The following is a 23,458-nucleotide window of genomic DNA, read 5'->3' on the forward strand; positions in this document are numbered from 1 at the left end:
TAGCTGAGTCCACTTATGCCTTGATTACATACAAACTCTGAGCCTTAACTGGTTCATTGGTGAAGTGGGATAGTATTATTACCAAGAGTGATGTGAAGATCAATGAGATGGTGGTGGAAATAGTCTTTGTCAATTATAGTTTTACTTACATGTTAAATGATGTTGAAATGCCATGAAAGAGATAGTTAAGAATGCCAATGGCAATTCACCCATGTCTCCTGAGTCTTGGTTCTGACGATCTGTTTCCCATGAAATTATCTCTGTTAACCTCAAATCACCATCATCATTTCATCTGGGAACACTCAGGTTTAAGGCTCCCTTTGAGCTCTAGGTAGACTATGAGATCCATTTAAGAGTTTACTATTAACTCCCAACTACTTTTTTCCCTTATGGAGTGGGATTGAGTAAGGTCCATGTGGAATGTGCCATATTTTTTTCTTTTTTCCTTCATGTTCGTATTCTGCTCCCTGCAGAATGGCCTCTTACGTAATTTGGAGTGTCACTGCTTAACGCTCATGAACTGCATTGCTAGGAGTTGAAGAATACACCCTAGAGAAAGACATCCTCCCAGCCCCTAAGGATGCTGTGTTCTCAAAGGCATCAACACACACCTACTACTCTAAACATCTGCCAAATCATGTCTGCTTATAAAGCTATAAAAATATGAAACCAACCAAACCCCACAAACCAAAAATCAAAACAGTGACCAACCATGCACAGAAAAATCTGAAGTTCCCCAGATGTACACTCTCCAGGAACTGAGCACATAAACATAATGAACTTCCTATAAATAGATGCCAGCTCTTTATCATGGTGTGCTTCTTACACACATATTTTAAAGGAGCTGCATGTGATAGCAATGCATCTGTTTCCTATCTCCTGAAAAAGACTGTGGAATCTGGGATACATGTCTTAGTAATTCTCGCAACCCCCACCATTTGGGAAGGGTGAGGGAATAACACTTATTTAGCCCCTATCGAGTACCAGGTGCTGTTGCAGATTCTACATGTTGATTATCTCATTCGTTTGTTGAAATAATCCTAAGTAGTAAGTATTGGCATCATCCCCATTGGTGGATAGGGGGACAGGTTGGAGATGAGTAAAGTAAGTAGCTCAAGGTCACAGATTTAGTAAATGGCAGATCAACAATTTATATTTGAATCTGTTTCCTATTAGACCTCTTTACCTCCCCTACAGTATGGTGTCTGATAAATAATATATGCTTAGAGACACAGGTCATATTCATGTCTAAAAGAACAATTATGTAAGATGTAGCATCCTAGATAGAAACAAACCATATGATATTATCATGTGATTGAATTCTATGAGGATTATTTATCAGTAGCTCTTATATCTTGATTGTCACAGTTATGTACCAACTACACATTCAGATAGATACAAAACTATGTAATAGAGTCAAAGAATATTACTCTCACAAAGGCCTTGTATAAATTAATGTTTAACCCTTGAAACAAGTGTTCTTCGCAACACTTACTTTGTAAATCAGAAAAGGAGGTGCAGAAAGTTTGCCAAAGAAGGACTGAGATTCAACCAAGGCAGATTTGGTTCCATTTTGCCTTCATTTATTATACTTTGGAATAACCTAGGAGTTATATATACTCTGGGAATCTTATACCTCACCCCCAGAAATCTATATTCAATTGATGGGGTGGGGGTGAGATTCTGGCATTTGTATCCAGAACACTTTGTGCATATGATTCTACTGATCAGCCAGTATCAGGAAGCCCTTCTTGGACTGGATCACTTCTAAACCACATGGTGCAGAAGTCTTGCCTTCTATGCAAATCAGAACTCAGTGTGTATATATAGGCTACTTTTCCCACAGATTTCTACAAGCTATGTTGTGGAGCTTTAAAATAGATTGAATTTATTTGATAATTGGTTATGAATGATTGAACCCACCACTTGGCATGGGGACACTATCTAGTTCAGGTGCCAGCCAACGTGCTAGGAGCTTTATGTGGTTTATTACAGTGCATCTACAGGGTAACTCTATGAGGTAGAAATTATCATTATGGATCAGGCATGTCAAATTGATTTTACCTTGCTTCCCCCAAATCTGATTGATAAATTTGACAGTCAAGTCTGGTCTGTGGTGGTCTCCTGGGAACTTGTTAGAAATATAGACACTCAGGTCTCTGTCAATACCCAGTGCATAAGGAAAATCTGCTTTCCAACGGCTCCCCAGGAGATTCCAATGTACAATAAGATGTGAGAAATGCAGATCTGGAGCCCTGGCTGGAGCACATTCTATGCTGTCTTTGAACAAGGGATCAACAGAAACGATCCTTGGATGAATGTACGGGGGATGCCGCATGAACAAGGCCTGTATCATTTTGGCTCCACAGACATACATATCGGACATCGGCAAATATGCTACTGGTTCTCAGTTTTGTCTCTGGTTCTTCTTTACCAAACAATTGCTGAAATCCTTAACCAAGGGTGAGATGGTGGCTAAGGGACCTGGAATTTTCAGGGTCTGCCAGTTCTCTTGATTTACAGGATTTGTATCAACCAGCAGTTTCTAGCTCTTATGGCTTGCAGTACAGATGACCAAGTCTTTCTCTTTGCTTGTTACAGAATGGCAGCATGTTGCTGTAGCTGACAGACCATCTTGTCCAGCTGGTCTAGAAGTAAGGGGTTTCTGGAGACAGGGCTTTTCAGTGCTTGCACAATCCTGGTGAAACAGAACAGGGTGTCATCTTAGTTGCAGCCCTCTGTCTCTCTCATGCATGCTTGACCTGTGTTTTCTGTTTGTTGCATGTTGGCTGGACTTACACTCTTTACCCTACCACTGTAGGCTTATTTTCATTCTTTTTTTGTTGAAAAATATTCATTCTGATTGATATTAAATATCTCATATCAGCAGCAAGGGCACATGGAATATTTGTTAATTGCTCTGTGCCAAATATTACATTGTTGAGGACTGCTTGGGTAAGAACATGATAATTCCCATTTAGCTGTATTTATAATCTTTGTAATCAATGTTAATTTCAATAAAGGGCCTGTTTTTAGGCTGTCTATCAGGATCACCAAGTCTTCCAGTGAAAGTGGCAGGATTTATCCATGAGATTTTTTTATCTCTGTATATTATTTCACTTTTTTCAATTCTTTATTGCGAAGACGTAGGTTACCTTTTTGATATCTTTCTTTGAAAATTCCTCATCACCATAACAGGACATGGTACATTAGGATTTCAACCACAAAGGTGAAAGAATTATGTAGTATTATATAAAATAAACCCTAAAGCTTCCTTAATATCTGAAGTTTTATATTATAGTTGACCAGCACATTTTAGATTATTGACTGAATCTTTCTATCTTGATCCTTCCAGTTTGTTAGATACCTAGTTGAAAATATTATATATATATAATATATATAATATAAATAATATAAAGATTATATATTATAAAGATATTATATATCTTTATAATATATTTATATATTATATAAGATATTTTATTATAAATATTATAAAGATATATATATTATAAAGATTTATATATATATAAAAGTCAGATACATGCTTTAAAAATGTCTGACTTGCCCTGTGGCTAGTTGAAATGGATGTGGTCAATTTAGATATATTATTTGTGATTTAATTATATTTCATTAATGTATAATGTGGTCAAGAAGTGTTCAAGAAAGGAAACAAATGTTTTTTCCAGTGTTCCCTTCACACTGAGGGATCGTTAAGATAAGTATATAATAGTCTATGTGTATGTGAAAAACTTTATTATATTAACAACTGATGCTACTAATACTGGTCACTTATACTAACATATGCTATATAGATGAGGAGAATCTACCTATGCCATAAACCACAGTTGTTGTTTTTCACATCAGATTATGCAGGAAGTTGACAGGTGTGAGTTGAATTTCTAGAATTGCACATAAGATGCAAATATGTTCAGCTGGAAGCAAGTCAGAGTTGATTTGCAACAACTTCTCAGTTTGCAGATGAGGAAACTGACATGAACCAAGCTTAAAGGACTCTGCTGTTCTCCCCAAATGAAACTTGGCTTTACTTATTGCTGATTGTGGTTATTTTTTTCCCTCAATAGGGAAAGTTTTGACAAGGAGCTCTCTCCAAATGATTTGCCATTTTTTAATAATTTTTTTCATAGATACAATTTTTTTGGTCTATCACGAAAGATCACATAATACTATGCTAACATTGTATGACACTGCCTGACTGGCAGTGATCCAACATTGCTCAATCTCATTTTCTTCATTTTAAATAAATTTGGGGAATCATCTTACAGTATTGTGAGCCTATGTTAATACATTTTGACCTAACTCAGTCCGCATCTTTATCTTTTAGTGAAAATCTGTTTCCATTTGGGATTTATCTCTTCCGTTACAAAGGATTCAAACCAGGAAGTAGTTGACACCTGCCAGGTACAACATCAAGACTCAGGGCAGACACCTTTGAAATGTGTTGATTTCAATATTCAAGAAGCCAGTAGCACTTAAGTTCTGATTTTTAGAATTTCCTCTATTTTCTGATAAAAACACCCCCACAGAAAGAAAACAAAATTATCTCTAGATATAATAAATTTTAAGTTAAAATTATCTAGGACACCTGACCAATGTGAAGTTTATACTTCAATAGTAAAAATAATCATGTAGGCACAGCAGACCTCTCCTGTCACACCCGCCGCTCCCCTCAGCAGTGCTTTCAGTCCGTCTGCCTGTTCTGCTCCCTGCTCTGTCTCTGGTGAATCCTCTCACCCTCCCACGCCTCTGGCCTATACCCCGGTTCTTGTATAAAAATAAATAAATCTTAAAAAAAGAAAAAATAAACATGCATATTTTGAAGGCAGCTATAATTATAATGTTGGAGATGGGACAGGAAATCCACTGAGTGAATACAGCACATCACAATGTTGATTATCTTCCAACAGCAATTTTAGTGCTAAATATATTATGTTCTGTTACTTCAGACTACATGTCAGTCTTTAGAGGAACCAACATTTCTAGATGGCAGATATTGGGGAGCATACCTTCCTTGTGCCTGGGGTTAAGCCGCTCCACCATGCTATCCTCTTTATCATTTCTTCCCAGAAGAGGAGAGAACTTATGAGAAGAGTCATGTTCATGGAAGCTAGTTCCTTCAGCCCCAACCCTCACTGCCCAGAACTGGTCTGCCCACACAGCACACACATTTGCCATTTTTCCTGCCCATGTAAGTCATTTTATGAAATAGTTCCAGAGAAGCCTGGGGTTTTCCAGCATTATCTATGTCTGGTGACTACATTGTCTGCTTCTGAGGTTTAGATTAGGAAGCCCATACAGCTGCAAATATAAGCCCATTCTCCAAAGTGATGTTTTCTATAATGAGGTAATATTCTCATCACATTTGTCCAGAGGTAGAAAGACACTGGAATTGAACACCTGGAGGTAACCTCAAACAGCTGAGATTCAAGTCCCTACTCTATTATCTTCCCAATTGGTGCTGTCAGGACTTAATGCGTTTATATACACAAAGCATCAGAACAGTGCCTGGCATGATGGAGATGCTTTATGTGTGTTGAGCATTGATGTTACCTTTGGTTTCCTTGTTCAGTTGTTTTGGAGCACAACATGGAAAATGGTGTCATGTGCTGGCTCGCTGCTCACACTTCACTCACAGTGTTTGGAATAACCTGTAACCGATTCCAATCTCAAAGCACTCAGTGATTAAGCTAATCCTATACCATAATAGGCTTTATCCTTAGAATTATCTTCCCAATTTTAGAACTAATAATGTCACTCTGTAATTGTTCAAGAGCACAGACCCTTCAAAAGGGCCTAAACCCATCAAAATCTGGCCTCAATCTACTTTTTCAACCTTGTCTTCCAAGCACACTCCCTGCTTGGACCCCTGCTAACACCACACCAGCCTCCTGAATCACAGCGTGTGTATTTCAGCCCACACTGGATCTGCTCCCATTCTTTTAAACACTTCCCCCCTTCTCTGCTTCTTCAACAAGAATCCATCTTTCTTGGCCCTACTACTTTGTGAGATATTTTCTTCTTCCTCCTCTGTCATGGATCCAGTGTGGGCTGAAATACACATGCCAGGCACTGTTCTGATGCTTTGTGTATATTAACGCATTAATTGCTACTGTAGCTCTTGCACTTTTGTGGTCCATGACATGATGTGAATGCTGAGCTCCTAAGTGTGATGTCCTTTTCCTTTCTGCCCACTCATCCTGCCCAGGACCTAACTCTGTGCCTTATTCCTAAATGGTTACCCAAATACCAATCCATCAAGAGATCCAATCAATGTCTTTTCCAAAATATTGATCAAATGCTTCTATCTCTTTCCACGTTGTCCTCACCACCATTATCTCTTACTGGATCTACTTCAGTAACTTCCTAAATTATCTCTCTTTTTATGTTGGTCTCCAGTCATCTCATTTTCCCAAACACCCACTGGGACAATGGAGTTAAAATATAATCAAGTTGCTAAATGAATGCCCTTATAGTGAGACTAAAGCCTAAATGTTGACCTTTCCATGCTTACCACGTCTTCTTGCCTCATTTTGAGCTTCCCCCATCTTTCCCCAATCACTGTTCTCGAGTCACATTTGTCCCCTTTCAGTTTCTCAAACAGGCCAAATTTTTCCCCACTTCAGTCTCATGTACTTTCTGTTCCCCCTACCTGGAATGTATGAACCTGCTTCTTCTTGTTTGAAGAGCTGACTTTTGTTATCCTTTGAGTCTCAGCTTAGAAGCCTTATCCCCAGAGAAGATACTCCTGATCCTTGATCTAGAATGAGAAGCTTCCTCCATGTCCTTCTGTCTATTGTGGAATTGAATACCTGAGACCCTCATTATTTCTTTTACCAGAGTTGTGACAATTGGTAACCATGTGTCATGTATGTTTTCCAATGGTTTTCCATCTGTGGTCTCCATTAGAAGTAAAGTTCTATGATGACAAGAATGAAGCCCATCTTGGCATCCTTCAGTCCTCAGGGCCAACCACAGAGCCCAACACACAAAATACAAGAGAGAGATGCACCCAGTGCATGGGGATTCATGGGTGGCCTCAGAGGCCTTAAGGATCTCAGAATAGGAAAGAGACCCAGAGCTTACCTGGTCTAAACCCCTCTGCTTAGGAGTAAAAAGAGCAAGACCCAGGAATTGCCATAATGAGCTCCCCTGAGGCTCCCCTCAGTCAGTCCCTGCTCCATTCCTCCCATAGCTCTGGGTGTTTGGGGAGATCCTTCATTATCATATTCTCCTGCTCTAGGTTTCTGGAAACTGTGTAATATCAACAGATCATTAATGAAATAATCTGACAAGAAAACCCAATGCTTCATACATTTCAACCTTTCACTGAATAGGGAAAGCCAATCCTAAGGAAATGCCATCTGACTAATTTCTAACCCAAGCATGTCTTCTCTCTTAGTCACCCCTAACAAAAATGTCAATGTTCCACAGGCTGGGTGAGGGCTGCCAAGGCCCGTGGCAATGTGCCAGCTCTGCCCGTCCCATCAAGGGCATCTGGGATCTGCTCAAAGCAGAGGAGCTCAGGGTTGTGCCTGAGTATTTCCTGGGCAAGTCGAAAATTAGCACCTTCAACAGATGCTTGCTTTCTTCTATAAAGGGAGATTTCCTATCTTCACCTGTGGCATATCTGCTAATTTAATGTTTTTATTCATGTTCTCATTTATGTCCCTCTTGAGGTCTCCATTTTCTTGTCTCTACAATACAGAGCTTGATGTTGGGGTCCCTTCAGTCTTGACATTCTATGATTATGTTTTATGGAGTGAGTTCTCAAGCTTTAACAACTTCAGGTGGTTTGCAAAGTTCTTCACTCAGATCTACCATGTATGGGAAACTAGAGGATGATTTTCCTTCCTATTAGCATCCCATTAGTGTCTACTGTCCTGAACAAGTAGGAGGGACCAGTGACTCTTAGAGCAAATGCCTCCTGTTTTCTGCTCCCTAAGATTTTGCTATTTTTGCTGGACAAGTACATGCAGAGGGAGATGAGGCCATTTTATAAAGCTGATGAAGGACTTGCAGCAATTCAGGGAGCCTGACCACATGATCACATGGGGCCTTGTCAGAACTGCCAACATTGCCTAGCAAATGCCAAGTCACTCAATGAGCTTATTATTTATTCTATAAATATGTGCTAAGCAACTCTTAGGTGATATGCATTGTGTTAGGCACCAGAGAATCAGAAAAAAAATTCAAAAATGATCTGCCTTCTGGAAACACACAGGCTAATGGCTAGATAGGCAGGTAAGAGAGTACAATGCCATGAACTATACACTTGAGTAGAGCTGCTTTTTCTTGACTACTCATGGGAGAAGACATAGACTCCATCTGGGGGCATAAGAAAGGGCTTCTTCTCAGAGGAGGATAGCTCTACTAGTTCATGAAGGGTGAGGAGCTTGCACGGTAGATGTAGTGAGATGATAACATCAGGAAGAGATGCATAAGGGTATTGAGTTTGGGCCTGGTATCTTGTGGATAATTTTCTGGTAAAGTCATGGAAGGGTAAAGGTGAAGAGGACAGTCGTGGAGAGGCTGGAGGTTGGAGTTGTAGTGAGAGTGTCTTTTATTCCATGTCAGTGGACCTGGACACCATTTGTAATGGCAGGAGGACACAGGGCAGGTTCTCTATGATCTGAGCAGACTGGTGAAGGAGTAGTGAGTCCTGGCGCCCTCAGTGGCTTTTCAGGCTTTTACTAGGATTTACCAGGTACATGACTGGCAAGGGGTGCCGGGAGGCTGGCAGACCTCCCAGCCCCCAGCAAGTCTTCACTCTTTCTGGGCTCTCTGGCCTTCTCTGGTGGTCTCTGCTTCTCTTCTGCTCTTGTGGTTCTGCTTTTTCTTGGCTTCTTCTGGCCTCCCCATAACACCACCCTTATAAGCCCAGTCTCAGCCCAGGTGAATCCCATCTATGCATGCCCACACCCTACCCCAGGTGCCTGTCATCAGGCATGCATTCAGGACCACGGAGATTCCATCATCAATCCTAATGGCAGAAGGGCAGAAAAGCCTGATACTTCACCTTACCCTACACCATTCTATACAGAGAGGTGGAGATCAGGATGTGTGCCTGTGTAAACCGCATAATCAGCATTGAATTTTTTAAGGAAGATAACGGGCCAGGAAAGAGTGGAGAATATCCATTAGAAGACCATGAGAGAATTGAGCTTCTGGAGAGCACTGAGTTTTCTCATGGCTACTGTGCTGATAGGGAAAGAGGACACAAGCATTGGAAAAATGTTTTGGAGCCCATGAGTGGAAGGTCATTCATTTATTTATAGTGAAAAGACTGGATCATAGCTAGAGTTGGGGGATGCTATTCATAGCTCCATCATGTGCTTTATTTATTTATTTACAAAGATTTATTTATTTATTTATGCATACAAGAGCTGGGGTACAGGCCAGAGATACAGGGGTGAGAGGTTTCACCAGAGACAGAATGGGGAACAGAACAGGCAGACTGACTGAAATACACTTCTGAGGGGAGTAGGGGGTGAGTCAGGAGAGGTCTGCTGTGCCATGTGTGTCAGCTCCTTGGCCAGGGATTGAACTCCTGCTGAAGTGGCTGCGGATAGCTGCATAGTGCTGCGTTTCACACCTTGTGCCACCAGGGAGGCCCCATCATAAGCTTTATTAAAGCAGCATCTATTAGGAGCCCCCCTTGACACTGAGGAGTATGGATTGAAAAAACCTACACTGCAGATATGACTTTTCTAGAGGCCAAATTTCCACATCCTGTCATACATACTTATGGCTAAAGTCACATGAAACCTCAAGGAGCATAGAGTTGATTTTCTCAGACCACACATCTCTGACAAACTTCTAGCTAATCATGGCCTACATGAGCCACTCAGGGCAGGATGGTTGGCCCCATGGTTGACTCCACCAATGGGGAAGAGAAATCAGCTGAATCTTCAAGCATCAGGTTAAATACAACTACGTTCCTGAATGAAAGAAGGAGGAGACGATCAGGCTGGGCTGAAATCTCCACCTTTGAGGGCAAGAATGCATACATTTAAAAATGAAGAAAAACAGAATCCTCGCCTCCTCTTCCTACTGGCAGCATATCTGAAGGCACTGACTCAGCAATAGTGGGAATTAGTGCTCGTGCTTGTCCATCCCTCTTGGCGGTGATTGATTCCATTGTTGGCTTGTTATCACGGCATGAATGCAGGATCTTTGGAGTGCCTAATTCCTACCAAGTTCCATTTGAGGGTGGAAGAGCTCAAACAAGCTATAACCAGTAGACAGCCCGGTGACTCAGGAACTTAAGCATGTAACTAATTAGTAAAGAAAAATGTGGCAAGGAATTGCAGTTACTAAGAGTGAAAGAAGAAAGCACTGGAGCCTGAATTAGGCAAGCTTCTATTTCCTCTTGGGACCATATTAGACCTCAGGAGAAGAAAGGCTACCTTTTACCTTTGAGGAATTTTCACAGATATTTTCTTGGTGGTGGTGACTGACAGAACAATTTCAACAGCTCAGAAAAATGCCTCATCATTTCCTCTTGTGAAATACAGGTGCTTTTGAATGAGCCCTTGTTAGGAATGCAACTCACTCTTGATGGGCGATGTCCAGTCATTTTCGTGACCAAGAGCGGCTACTGAGTGGTAGACCTGGTTAGAAAGAGCAAAGTATTTGCATTCCCCAGGAATCCTGTGACTATATTTACCCTTGGAAGGCAAGAAAATGTAATAAGAGAACAGCCTCTCAGCAGATGGGTTCAGATGCAGCCCCTACTTTTTCTAGTTATAAGACTAGGCGCTGTGACCTCAGTTTGCTCATCTCTAAAATGGGGCTAATTGTATCCACTTCCCAGCAGGCTATGAGGATTAACATATTTAACTTAATGTCAGGCACATGGTATTCATTCAATTTCATGGCCATTCCTGTTAAAAAAAAATGTGAGAAAGAGATGGAAAATTCAGTTTTATTCTTTATTTACAGTCACAATAGAATCTATTGTTTTATAAATGAAGTTTGTTTTATAAATGAAGTTTTATAAATTGTTTTATAAATTGTTTTATAAATTTTATAAGTTTTATAATTTTTATAAGTTTTATAAATTGTTTTATAAATGAAGTTTTTCAAATAAAGGGAAAATTTTGATTTCTATTTGTATTAGGTGACAATGGTAGGTTAAAAAGTTATCTTCATAAATGATACTTTCTATCTGTGAAGAACCATGGTATTATAATACTTTATATCTGCTTTATTTCATTTTTATTTATTTCCCCTGCTTTATCTCAGAAAATAATTTTAAAATAGCTTATAAACCTATAAACAAAGCAAGATAAATTATAATTATTTTTTTTCACTCAAAAACACTATAGAATATGCAAATTGATGTAGAGGAGTTGCTCAATATTATTAATTGATTGAATGAGAAGAAGAGAAATATCAAATGTTTCTCTGAGACATTTTTTTCTTTCTTTGTCAACACATTTTTCTTATATTTGACATCACATGGAGCTTACCTCAGAAATAACCAGGTGTTTTTTATTATTTAATGTTGGTATTTTATTTAGCATAATCACCACAAGAGCCGTCCATTTTGTTCCCAAGGGCACTAACTCATCATTAGACACAGCTGATGGTATTCCATTGTGTATCTTTTCCACAGACCACTTCTTACCTCTTGATGAAAGTGAAGACGCTTTGGGATCCTCTAACCTTCTCTGTTTTCCTCTGTGCTCTGATAACTGGATAATACTCTTCAAATCCTTCCCAAGGGGCTTCTGGTCTGTCTTGTCATCTGCTTAGACTCCTGCTGTGTACTTGCCTGACCACCAAAATGGTGCCTGAGACCATCAGCAAGTATTTGTCTGAGAAAAATGAATCAATGAGTAAATGAGAGTGACAGAGAGTGACTGGCAGCGTGTCTCTGTATTTCAGCCTTTGTCTTCTTCTAAATTTATGATGTTGGTTTCTAGGAGATGCTCAAAACCTCTCTTGTCCTTCTGCTCCTCTAATCTACTCCCTCCACTTAAGATGGGGAGGAAGGTTAACTAGGGCATTTCAGGATAACAGGGCAGTTTTTAAGAAGTAGTTAAATAGGGATTGATTTAGATCTTTTTGGGTAGGTATGGGTATGACCTTAAAAAAACAGAAAGGTGGGGCCTCCCGCTGGTTCAAAGGGTTAAACACAGCACTGAGAAGCTATCCACAATCTCTGCAGCGCAAGTTTGATCCTCAGCCAGGGAGCTACCCAGACACAGCAGCAGCAGACCTCTCCTGTCTCCTTGCTGCTCCCCTCAGCAGTGTGTTTCAGTCAATCTGCCTGTTCTCTTCCCCACTCTGTCTCTGGTGAATCCTCTTACCAATTCCCACACCTCTGGCCTGTACCCCAGTTCTAGAAAAAAAAAAGGTCAAAACCCATCAAGAATGAGAATAAGACTTTGATCTATTTTAACTTGAGGCTTGTTTACAATTCTTTGCTTAGCAACAAAAGGAGCTTTCTATGTAGTTCTGATGGAGGACAAGAATAGAAAGACTGGACAGGAGGCGCCCCAAGACCAGAACCTAACACACAAGGAGGTGGGGGTCGAGGGAAATAACATGACCATTAACCCAGCTGTAGAGGTCGTGACCCTCAGGCACCAGGGCCTTATCACAGGCCTGAGACCCAAGCAGGATCAGATGCTACAGGGAGTGGAGCACAGGCCTGAGGGTAAAGATATAGAGATGGGCCCATCCTGGAATCTCCACTCCCCATCCTGGTGTCTCCCGTCCCTTTTGAATTCTGCATGGTTATCCAAAATCAGCAACAAACTGAAGGCTCACAAGGAGTGACCCCAAACAGAAGCGGACTATATCTGTGCAGTCTCTACACAGACTCGGGGCAGCACTCCAACTGCCCACCTGTGACTATGCAGGTGCCTCTTTTCACCAACTCTCTCCCTCTGCAAGGCAGCAGCCTCCTGCCTGCCTGTGACCTGTACCTGCCAGGACTTCTCACTGACCTCCCTCAGCAGAGGCCGCTCTCCTGAAGGCCGCCTGCCTGTACCATGCAGGCCTCTCTCAGCAAAACCTGTCCCTTTCCCTTTCCCTAGTAAACCTGTTCTTTAAATATAACTAAGGTCTCTGTCTCATGGAGACATTCGCCTGGGGAACTTGCCAGGTGCCGCTGAAACAGGAGCTCTGGCGAAACCTTTCCCAGAGTGAACCCAAGCGCCCTGCACTAACTCCAAAACCGACATCATTTCTTTTTTTTTTTTTTATTGGAGTTCTACGTTGTGGTGTGGGGCAAATAATCCAGCTAATGTATATTTTCCTTAGCTTTCAGAGATGTCATGGGAATTGTAAGGATGAGTCATCGACAAGGACAGAATTCAGACAATTGTATGTTCCTGGGAAAACATTCTATCATTCTGCACTGGCATCACAATTTCACCAATCCCTCAAGAGTGACTTCTTATTTCAATGGTATTTCTCAAGGTTCTCTTTGATTGCTTGGAAGTCATGAGACAATCACATTCTCCATGTCCAGTCTCATCTAATTTCTGCTGAGATGGTGCTAAGATGTAATCTGTGGAGGGCTTAAGGCATTGATACTTTGGCTGGATGATTTGAGTCTCAAAATGATTTATTAACAAGTGTTAATCATTTGGCTACTTTCTTGGAGGAAAACTTCTTGGTATTTACCACTTCTCCACTAAACATTTTTACCCCACAGATATCCAAGTGTGAAGAAACACAGTAATAGAGAAACAAATGAGTCCTCTTAGCGGTTTCCTGATAAAACTCCTGGAAATTGCTGATTCTCCAAATTGATCTTGGTTAGCAGTATACTTGGTAGTTAGCTCATCAATTCCCCAAATTTGCTTGGGGTTCAGGGTCACCTTTGTCAATTAATACACTTAAAACAGCACAGTGAGCTTACATAAAACCATGTGTGTCTGCTCTGGTGTTCATGAAAATTTGCAGCCCCTATCTACCATCAGGGTTCTCTATTATCATTTGCCTTGTTCAGGTTGATGATTTTAGTCCTCATCTCTGAGTGATTGAACCTAATTCCCATTTTAATCTTATTATCTGGATGAGAAAACTAGCTCTAGACTGATTTATGCATCTTAACTGCCAAGAAAACACCCAATCAATGTGATTCTTAACCTACTTGGGGGCAGCTGGAAACCATAGGTGTTGGTAGTCTTGCAACCACGAGATATTTTATGTTCTGATAAGGGATAAAAATTCCAGTCTCAAATGGCTCCCCATCACATCAAGATCTTACAACAATAACACTACTGATTCAGACATTACTCTTAAGTATCCAGGGAGCCCTAAAACATTGCAACCCACTAGCAAGGACCACAGTAATTGCCACGTAAATCCCCTCCATAATGTGGCCCTTATTATAACCAGCCAGCCACAGCTTGCCCTTAAATCATCCCAATTGAACAGAGCCCTGTAGAAACACTATCACCTACACATACTTGTGCTTCTTTTCATTAACCTGTTATCCTCTTTACAAATGGGGTTCTTCACCCACTCCCTTCCTCCATATTAGTAATGCCCTCTTAAGTAAAGGAACATGAAATTTCAAAGGGAAACAGGAGTAATAATCATTACCAGCTGCCGTGTTAAGCATTGCGGAAATGCTCACGATTCACAGAGAAAAATCCATGCTGTTCTTTGAAGGCATTCAGGCCTTCAGAGATGGATAAATATATAACTTCCAGACCAGGCTCCATTCTTTTCCAACAAGTCCTGCACTTTGGGAAAAGTGCCGAAAGATGAACTTTGGTCTTGTCTACAATCTATCTGGATCATTCAGTGATGACATTGACTTTGAAGTTAGATTGACCTGGCCGACCCTACCACTCACCAGCTTTGATAAGTTATTCATTTCCTTATCCACTAATTCAGCCCCCATTCAGTGTGTCATACACTTGCCAAGCACTATCTGTACCAAAAAAACAAAAAAACAGAAAGACAATGGGAATTTAGAAAACAAATCACTTGACCAGAATTATTGGAAGGTCAAGGAGGGCTTTCTGGAGGAAACAGTACCTAAGACAGGACATGGAAAATGAAGAGTATCAGCACCCATTTTCTCATACATGTAATGGCATGAAGGCACTGTAAGGGCAGGAATGACACAGTGCAGGTTTTCTGATCCCATGCAGACCAGGTAAAGGAGGAGTCAGAGTCCTCAGTGGTTTATTTGCAGGGTTTTATTGGGATTACCATGTACACAACAGACAGGGGTGCTGGGGGGCCGGGAGGCTGGCAGGCCTCCCAGCCCCCAGCAAGTCTTCATTCTATCTCAGCTCTCCAGCCTTCTCTCAGCTTCTGCTTCTCTTGCTTCTCTCTCTCAGCTTCTCTTTTGGCTTCTGCTGCTGCTGGCGTCCCCGTGACACCGCCCTTAAAAGCACAGTCTTAGCCCAGGTGAATCCCATCTACCTATGCCCACACCTTACTCCAGGTGCCCGCCATCAGGCATGCATTCAGGCCCGTGGGGATCCATCATCTATCCTGATGGCGGGAGGGCAGAAAAGCCTGACATTTTTCCTTACCCTGCAGGTATCTACACTGACAATGTTATATAGTTAACGGAGAGGATATAGCTCAAATGCATGACTATAATAGTCTCAGATTTTGCATATGATAAATCTTACCAATCCTTTAATCTAGTTATAGCAATTACAATTTGTCTTATGCAATTTGAAAAGGACATAAAAATATTAAAAGGAAGGAAACAAAACTCACTGATATCCCATGTCCTAAAGAGTTTTACATTCTATAAATATTTTAAGATATTTCCTTCCAAATTCTTATTTTCCTTTGTGTTCTGAAACTTTGGGGAGTTCTCCTTTTTATGTATTTCAGACCCTTATTTTAAAAAAATCAAATATTTGGGAATAAATCTAACAAAAGAGGTAAAGGACCTATACAAAGAAAACTATAAAACACTGTTAAAAGAAATAGAAGAAGACACAAAGAAATGGAAAAACATCCCCTGCTCATGGATTGGGAGAATAAACATTATTAAAATGGCCATCCTTCCAAAAGCAATATACAGATTCAATGCTATTCCAATCAAAATTTCAATGTCATTCTTCAAAGAAATAGAACAATTATTGATGAAATTCATATGGAATCACAAAAAACCCCGAATAGCCAAAGCTCTCCTGAAAAAAAAAAAGAAGGGAATGGAGGCATCACACTCCCAGACTTCAAACTACTACAAAGCCATAATCATCAAAACTGCATGGTATTGGAACAAGAACAGACATACAGACCAATGGAATCGAATAGAAAATCCAGAAATAAACCCACAGATTTATGGTCAACTAATATTTGACAAAGGAGCAAAGACCATGCATTGGAGCAAAGAAAGTTTGTTCAATAAATGGTGCTGGGAAAACTGGGTCGCTACATGCAAAAGAATGAAGCTTGACCACTACCTCACACCATATACAAAAATCAACTCAAAATGGATTAAAGAACTAGACATAAGACCTGAAACCATAAAATACATAGAAGGAAATATAGGCGAAACACTACGTGATTTGCATATCAAAGACATCTTTACAGACACATCACCCAAAGCAGTGATAGTGAAGGCAAAGATCAACAGCTGGGACTACATCAAATTAAAGAGCTTCTGCACAGCAAAAGAGACAATAACAAAAACAAAGAGAAACCCCACCAACTGGGAGAAAATTTTTGCACACAACACTAATGATAAAGGACTGATCACAAAAATCTGCAAAGAGCTGATGAGACTCAACAACAACAAAGAAAATAATCCAGTCAAAAAATGGATAGAGGAGCTAAAAAGAAACTTCTCTGAAGAGGAAATGCAAATGGCCGACAGGCATATGAAAAAATGTTCAACATCACTTGCAATCAGGGAAATGCAAATCAAAACTACCATGAGATACCATCTTACACCAGTGAGAATGGCACATATTAAAAAAACTAGCAACAACAAATGTTGGCGAGGTTGTGGAGAAAAAGGAACTCTTCTGCATTGTTGGTGGGAGTGCAAACTGGTCCAACCACTATGGAGAGTGTGGAGATTTCTGGACCTACTAAACATAGAGCTTCCACAGGATCCAGCAATTCCACTCCTAGGTATTTACCCAAAGAACACAGAAACATCAATTCCAAAGAACACCTGCACCCCTATGTTTATAGCAGCACTATTTACAATAGCTAAGCTTTGGAAACAGCCCAAATGCCCAAAATAGATGACTGGATCAAGAAGATGTGGTACATATACACCATGGAATATTACTCAGCATTCAAAAAAGATAAACACATGCAATTTGCAGCAACATGGATGGCGCTGGAAGGGATCATGCTCAGTGAAATAAGCCAAAAAGAAAAAGAAAAATACCGGATGGTCTCACTCATAGCAGGAATCTAGAAAACTTAAATAAGGGGCCAGGAAAATGAATAACTATAAGAAAGTGAAAATCAAAATCAACAAAAACTATGAACCAGAGACACTTTTTGGGGGGTGGGGGGTGGGAGGGGAGGGATTGGGGTCAGAATGGGGGGATTGCAATTGTATGGGGAATATAAAAATTAAATTTATTAATTGAAAAAAAAATTAAAGTAGCTGTGTGTAGGGTAAGGAAAAATGTCAGGCCTTTCTGCCCTCCCACCATCAGGATAGATGATGGATCCTTGCAGTCCTGAATGCATGCCTGATGGCGGGCACCTGGAGTAAGGTGTGGGCATAGGTAGATGGGATTCACCTGGGCTGAGACTGGGCTTTTAAGGGCGGCGTCATGGGGATGCCAGCAGAAGCCAAAAGAGAAGCCAAGAAAGAAGTAGCAGAAGCCGAGAATGCCGGAGAGCCCAGATAGAGTGAAGACTTGCTGGGGGCTGGGAGGCCTGCCACCCTCCCGGCCCCCAAGCGCCCCTGCCTGCCATGTACCTGGTAATCCCAATAAAAGACCTGCAAAAAACTACTGAGGACTCTGACTCCTCCTTTACCCATTCTGCATGGGATCCTAGAAAACCTGCTCAGTGGCCATTCCTGCCTTTATACTGTATATCACAAATGTTCTCTCACATCATCAAACAGTCATTGTAAACATTATTTCCAATGACAGTGTAGTACATCATATGGGTTTATTATAACTAAGTTAAACATTCACCTGTTTCTGTTCACTTAGGTTGTTTTCAATTTATATCCATTATAAATGTAATTTTTGACTATTATAAATCATGCTTAAATGGACATCTTTGTGCATAAATATTTGCAGCTATTTTTTGATTATTTCCTTAGGCTAGTTTCCCAGAATTGGAATGACTGGGTCATAGGCTATGAATATTTTTAAGGCTCTGCAGTCATATTGCCAAATTGTCTTCCAAGGGGTTATAACAGTTCACATCTAGACTGGGAGTGAATGAGCTGGCTTCATATCCACTCACCGACTAAACTGAAGCTACTATTACTGCTATTACCATATGGCATTAATTCCTCCAGGTCATACTTACATGACCTGGTTTATAAAATTCAACCTAGGTGTTTCTTTTTCCTTCCTTTTTGTTCTAAACTTAAAAGCAGTACCCATGTGTTATAACTACTGGGAAATAGAGGGAAAAAAATAAATGAATGAAAGAAAAAGGTATGAATAGTTCTACTTACCTGTGATAACCACTCAATATTTTCCTGTATTTCCAACACAGAGATGCATGCTTTCTCAACATGGTTTAATGCTCTAAATCCTTCTTTTCAATTACATTTCTGCATGTTATTGACATTCTTTTTACAATGTCATTGTAAATGGTTGCCTACATTACCACTGTTCTGGTAAACCAATTTCATTTTTCTCCTCCTAATTATACAGATAGGTAGGAGCTAAATATCTGTGTCAAACACTTTAGATTAGGATTGCACAAACTTCACACACTTGGGGCCAGATGATTCCTTGTTGGTAGGGGCTAGCCTGTGCATTGTAGGATGTTGAGAAACATACCTGTACTCAACCCATTCGATTCCAATAGCGCCTTCCCACCCACCTCCAGACTATGACAATCAAAAGTATCTTCAGGTATTGCCAAATGTCCCCAGTGTGGCAACCATGGCCCAGGCTGAGAGCCACTGGATAATATTCCCTGAACCTGGGATGAAACGTCCGATAATGACATATTCACAACCAGCTGACATGGCACTCAAATTTTGACAGTACTGTCCGAAAATGTCTCCTTTACATGAATCTGAGTGTTCTTGAACTTTCTACTCACTCTGTGCCTTGCATTTAAAAACATGTATCTACACAGAAATATTTTTTCTTTTGCATGTCTGTCTGAAATAGGGTGTCTGTTAACACCTCTAATCTTAAAGAAACTTCTTATAATGTCCTCCCCCAAAATGGGAGAGGGCATGTCTTTAAGTCCTCTCCCAAATTTGCCTCTGGGTACTGAATGGGTGTGCTTCTTCACCCATCACCATGGTTTATTTTTGGTATAGCATTGAGTGGGAATGAGGAAAAGTAGAACAGCAAAGCAGGCTTTCCCAGACTCTATTCACTCTACAAACTATGAAACTTATTCACTTACCTTCATTGAATCATTTGCGATCTACTGAATTGGAAATTTTATAATCTAAAACTTAATATATTTCTATGTATTTAAACATCTATTTCCATTTTTTTGGAACAGAGCACATCAGTAACTCATTTTTCATTTACAGTCAACTAAAGATTAGGACTCTGTTCACATCTTCCCCAACTTGGGTACATCTGATTAATCTAAGGACTGTCATCTGATATATTACTAATCATCACATGCCCCCCAGATAGAAAATTATAGAAATATAGAATGATATAGTGAGAAAGGACCAAAGAAACCTTTCAATTTCACATCCTTCTTTCATTGAAGGGGAAACCCCATCACAGATAAAATTCTTGTTCAAGTTTCGTATCTTACTCCGAGTAAGTTAACATCTGGACATGATTCCCAGACTGCTCATCTGTTTAAAGACACCAAAAGGAATAATGAATGAGTCAAGAAAAAGATAAACATATGTATGTGTGAATACACCTATGTATATATCATATGAGTACAGATAGGTAGAGCAAGGAAATGAAATGGAGTACCAGGCATGACCTATAATAGTGACATCTGCAAAAATAGGGAATTGGTGAGAGGTTCAGGCAATTAGCTATTTCAGCTTTGATGACAGTGGTGGAAGACAATACACTATTTTGACAGGGTGAATCTGCGTGGAAAAGTTATGGGTCAATTGAATATTGCTGCTTCTAAGGTTTGGGTTCTCTCTTTCAATACCACCACTTTGAATTAATCTCATTAATTGAACAAGGGGCTTTTGGGTAGACAGTAGTTGTTGCTACTCTAGATCTCTGAGAAGATAATCCCATCTACAGGAACCTCCTGTAGTTCTTCCTCTCTTCAACTGCTTTACCTTTGTCTAGTGTTTCAAGGTTCCATTCCTCTAAAAAGAGAAAATGATTTCTAAAATGAGCTTATGATAACTTTAAACAACAATCACAGCCAACACCGAGTTTAAAAATTAATGACATTTTAAAAAAATCCTCATTCTCTTAACTAGTTTCAGTTTCCCAAGCGCCAATTCAGTTCAATAAATGGACAACATAAATAAACAATGTGGATATTTCCCAAGATACTTGTAGTCCACAGGCACACTTATCTCTGCCTCCTTGTCATCTTTTCCCTGTCAACTCATAAACTTCATATGTGCTCTGTGACTCAGCATACCTGTGACAATAGCTATATGGCTCTTTATACTTATCAACAGGATGTTTGATTTAAGTTAGCCATGAATACACACTGATAGCCCTAATCCTAAAAATCACAAGTATGATAAAAATAAATATTCTGACCTTGCGGTGAGTGAGTAATTGGATGTGAATTACATTGGTCTTTTTGATAATGTTGCAAAGTAGAATGGCAGAGTGTGGGGACATCCTGTATTTATGTCCTTCCACTACAATGGGTAATTAAGTGAAGTTGAATAGTTTAAGGTCAAACTGTGGCCCTTCCTTTGATTTGCTGCTTTCAATAGCACAGCTCAAAACTGAAAGGGAAAACAGCAATGCCCTCCAATGGTGAGGATATTTAGAAGCACAGGTTTTGGGATCAGTGAGAAAAGATTGGGCTTAAACCCCTGTTCTGTCTAGCCCAGTGGGTTGCCCTGAGCTGAAAGGAGATGAACTATGTACACATCAGAAACAGTAACAGACACAGAAGGTAGAAATTAATGTCATTGCTTCTCTGTAATGTCTGATTCTGTTTCTTTAGGTAAATGATTCTTGACCCTTTAAAGGAGTCAGACACCTTTTTTGAAAATATGATAAAGACAATGTGCTTGTTTCTCAGCACAGTCACATGCACACACACACACACAGACTGAACATACACACAAACACCCAATGTACAGACATCTAACACACACACCATATATACACCACACATGCAGAGGCATTTGCATACACTCTTAGCAATATTAAGAAGGTTCTAGAACTTCAGCAAACCTATCTGTGATAGGGCTCCTCAAATTCTAGATAAAGAACTCTTGATTCAGTCAATCCAAGGGCAAAAACACCCCTAGGCAAAAAAACCTTAGATGCATTATCTTCTATCATGTATGACAGTATTCCCTAGTTCCTTCCCATGCAGAAACTGAGGCCCAAGGTCAGGGTTGACTCATGGTCCCATGACCTGTGCAATTGCTCAGGGACCCACACTTGGTTGAATGCTCTCCTGGCACCAACTCTGGAACAACAGTTCCTAAATTTTTCTTTTTCTCCAGGCTCTGCAAGATATGAAACTGGTCCTATCCAGCGTTATAGACACATTTTGTTGGTTGCAACTCTAGGCGTCTCAGTCAATAAGGGGTGATTATATAAATTAGTTATCAGTAATAATTGGGAAATCTTTCCATTTTTAGAACTTGTGAAACTCACATCTTCCATGACAGTAGAGAATTTCCTGTACAGGGGGCTATTCAGGTTTGGGAGTCAGTTTTCCTCCCATCCGCTGGTTATTCTTTTGCTGAGTTTTGTTTTCTTTGATGATGGTTAAGGAAGGAGAGTTGGGAGGCAATAGGCTCTCAGTTTTTCATGTCCTTCATTCTCTCAGGAGTTACAGGGTCAGGCTCTGTTCTGCTGCTTTTTTTTTTTAATAATAAATTTTATTTTTATATTCCCCATACAATTGCAACCCCCCATTCTGACCCCAATCCCTCCCCTCCCGCCCCCCACCCCCCAAAAAGTGTCTCTGGTTCATAGTTTTTTGTTGATTTTGATTTTCACTTTCTTATAGTTATTCATTTTCCTGGCCCCTTATTTAAGTTTTCTAGATTCCTGCTATGAGTGAGACCATCCGGTATTTTTCTTTTTCTTTTTGGCTTATTTCGCTGAGCATGATCCCTTCCAGCGCCATCCATGTTGCTGCAAATTGCATGTGTTTATCTTTTTTGAATGCTGAGTAATATTCCATGGTATATATGTACCACATCTTCTTGATCCGTTCTGCTGCTTTTTGGGACATAGAGATACATCTGACACCATCCTGCTCTCAAGGACATCAACAAAATATTATTCTACAGTTGTTCCATATACATCCCCCCTGCACCTACTCTGTATTCAGCACATGGCCAAGTGACAAATGGAACATCACCTCTTTCCTTATGGAATCCCCAGTTAGGGAAAGGAGTCCTTGGCTTCCCATTAATGTAATGGTCACAAAGCACAAGCTAGATTTGAAGTGTTGGGTAAAGAAGGACAGAGACATACCTACCATATTCCCAGTGTCTAGCATAGTTCCTGGCACACAGTCGATGTTCAATAAATGGTAGAGGACTGAAGTGCTCCTAAGTCAAGTGTTCTGGGTCTGCTGTGGGGGGAGGTGGTGCTTAACTAGGGATATGAGATAATAATATTTGCTTTTTCTTAGTTAAAACTATTGGAGAGGAAAGGCCATTGGAAGGGGAAAAGGCTCATCATAAACAGAAGACAAGCAGTGTTGCATGTGTGTGGACAGCTGAGTTCAGTAGGGCTTTGGGTTACTGGGGCAGTCCGGGGGGAGGGTGAAAGAGTGAAGGGTTATACAGGGGATATTTATGAGACTTTGTGCTCCTGGCTAGTGTGGAAAGACCATCAGAATGTGATGAAATAGTTTGGGCAGAACTAAGTCAGAGGCGGTGAGGACCCTGGGGGAGCTAGGCAGAGCTATAGGAATGTGGGCTCATGCTTCTCACAACTCCAGGAGAAAGGTGTTATCCCCACTTTACAAATGGTGAAATAGATGGAGATTAAGTGTCTTTTCCTAGGGCACATATTTAATCAATTTCATAGCAGCCAAAATTTCAGCTGAATTTATATGACCTTAGCCCAGGATCTGAGAAAAAAGCCATTAACTGATTAGCTACAACCAGGATTGCAAATACAAGATCTTATAGACCTAATTTAGTTAGTAGATCCTACTTTTGGGGCTG

The sequence above is a fragment of the Talpa europaea genome (genome assembly GCF_964194135.1).
Source record: "Talpa europaea genome assembly, chromosome: 3".
NCBI lineage: Eukaryota > Metazoa > Chordata > Mammalia > Eulipotyphla > Talpidae > Talpa > Talpa europaea.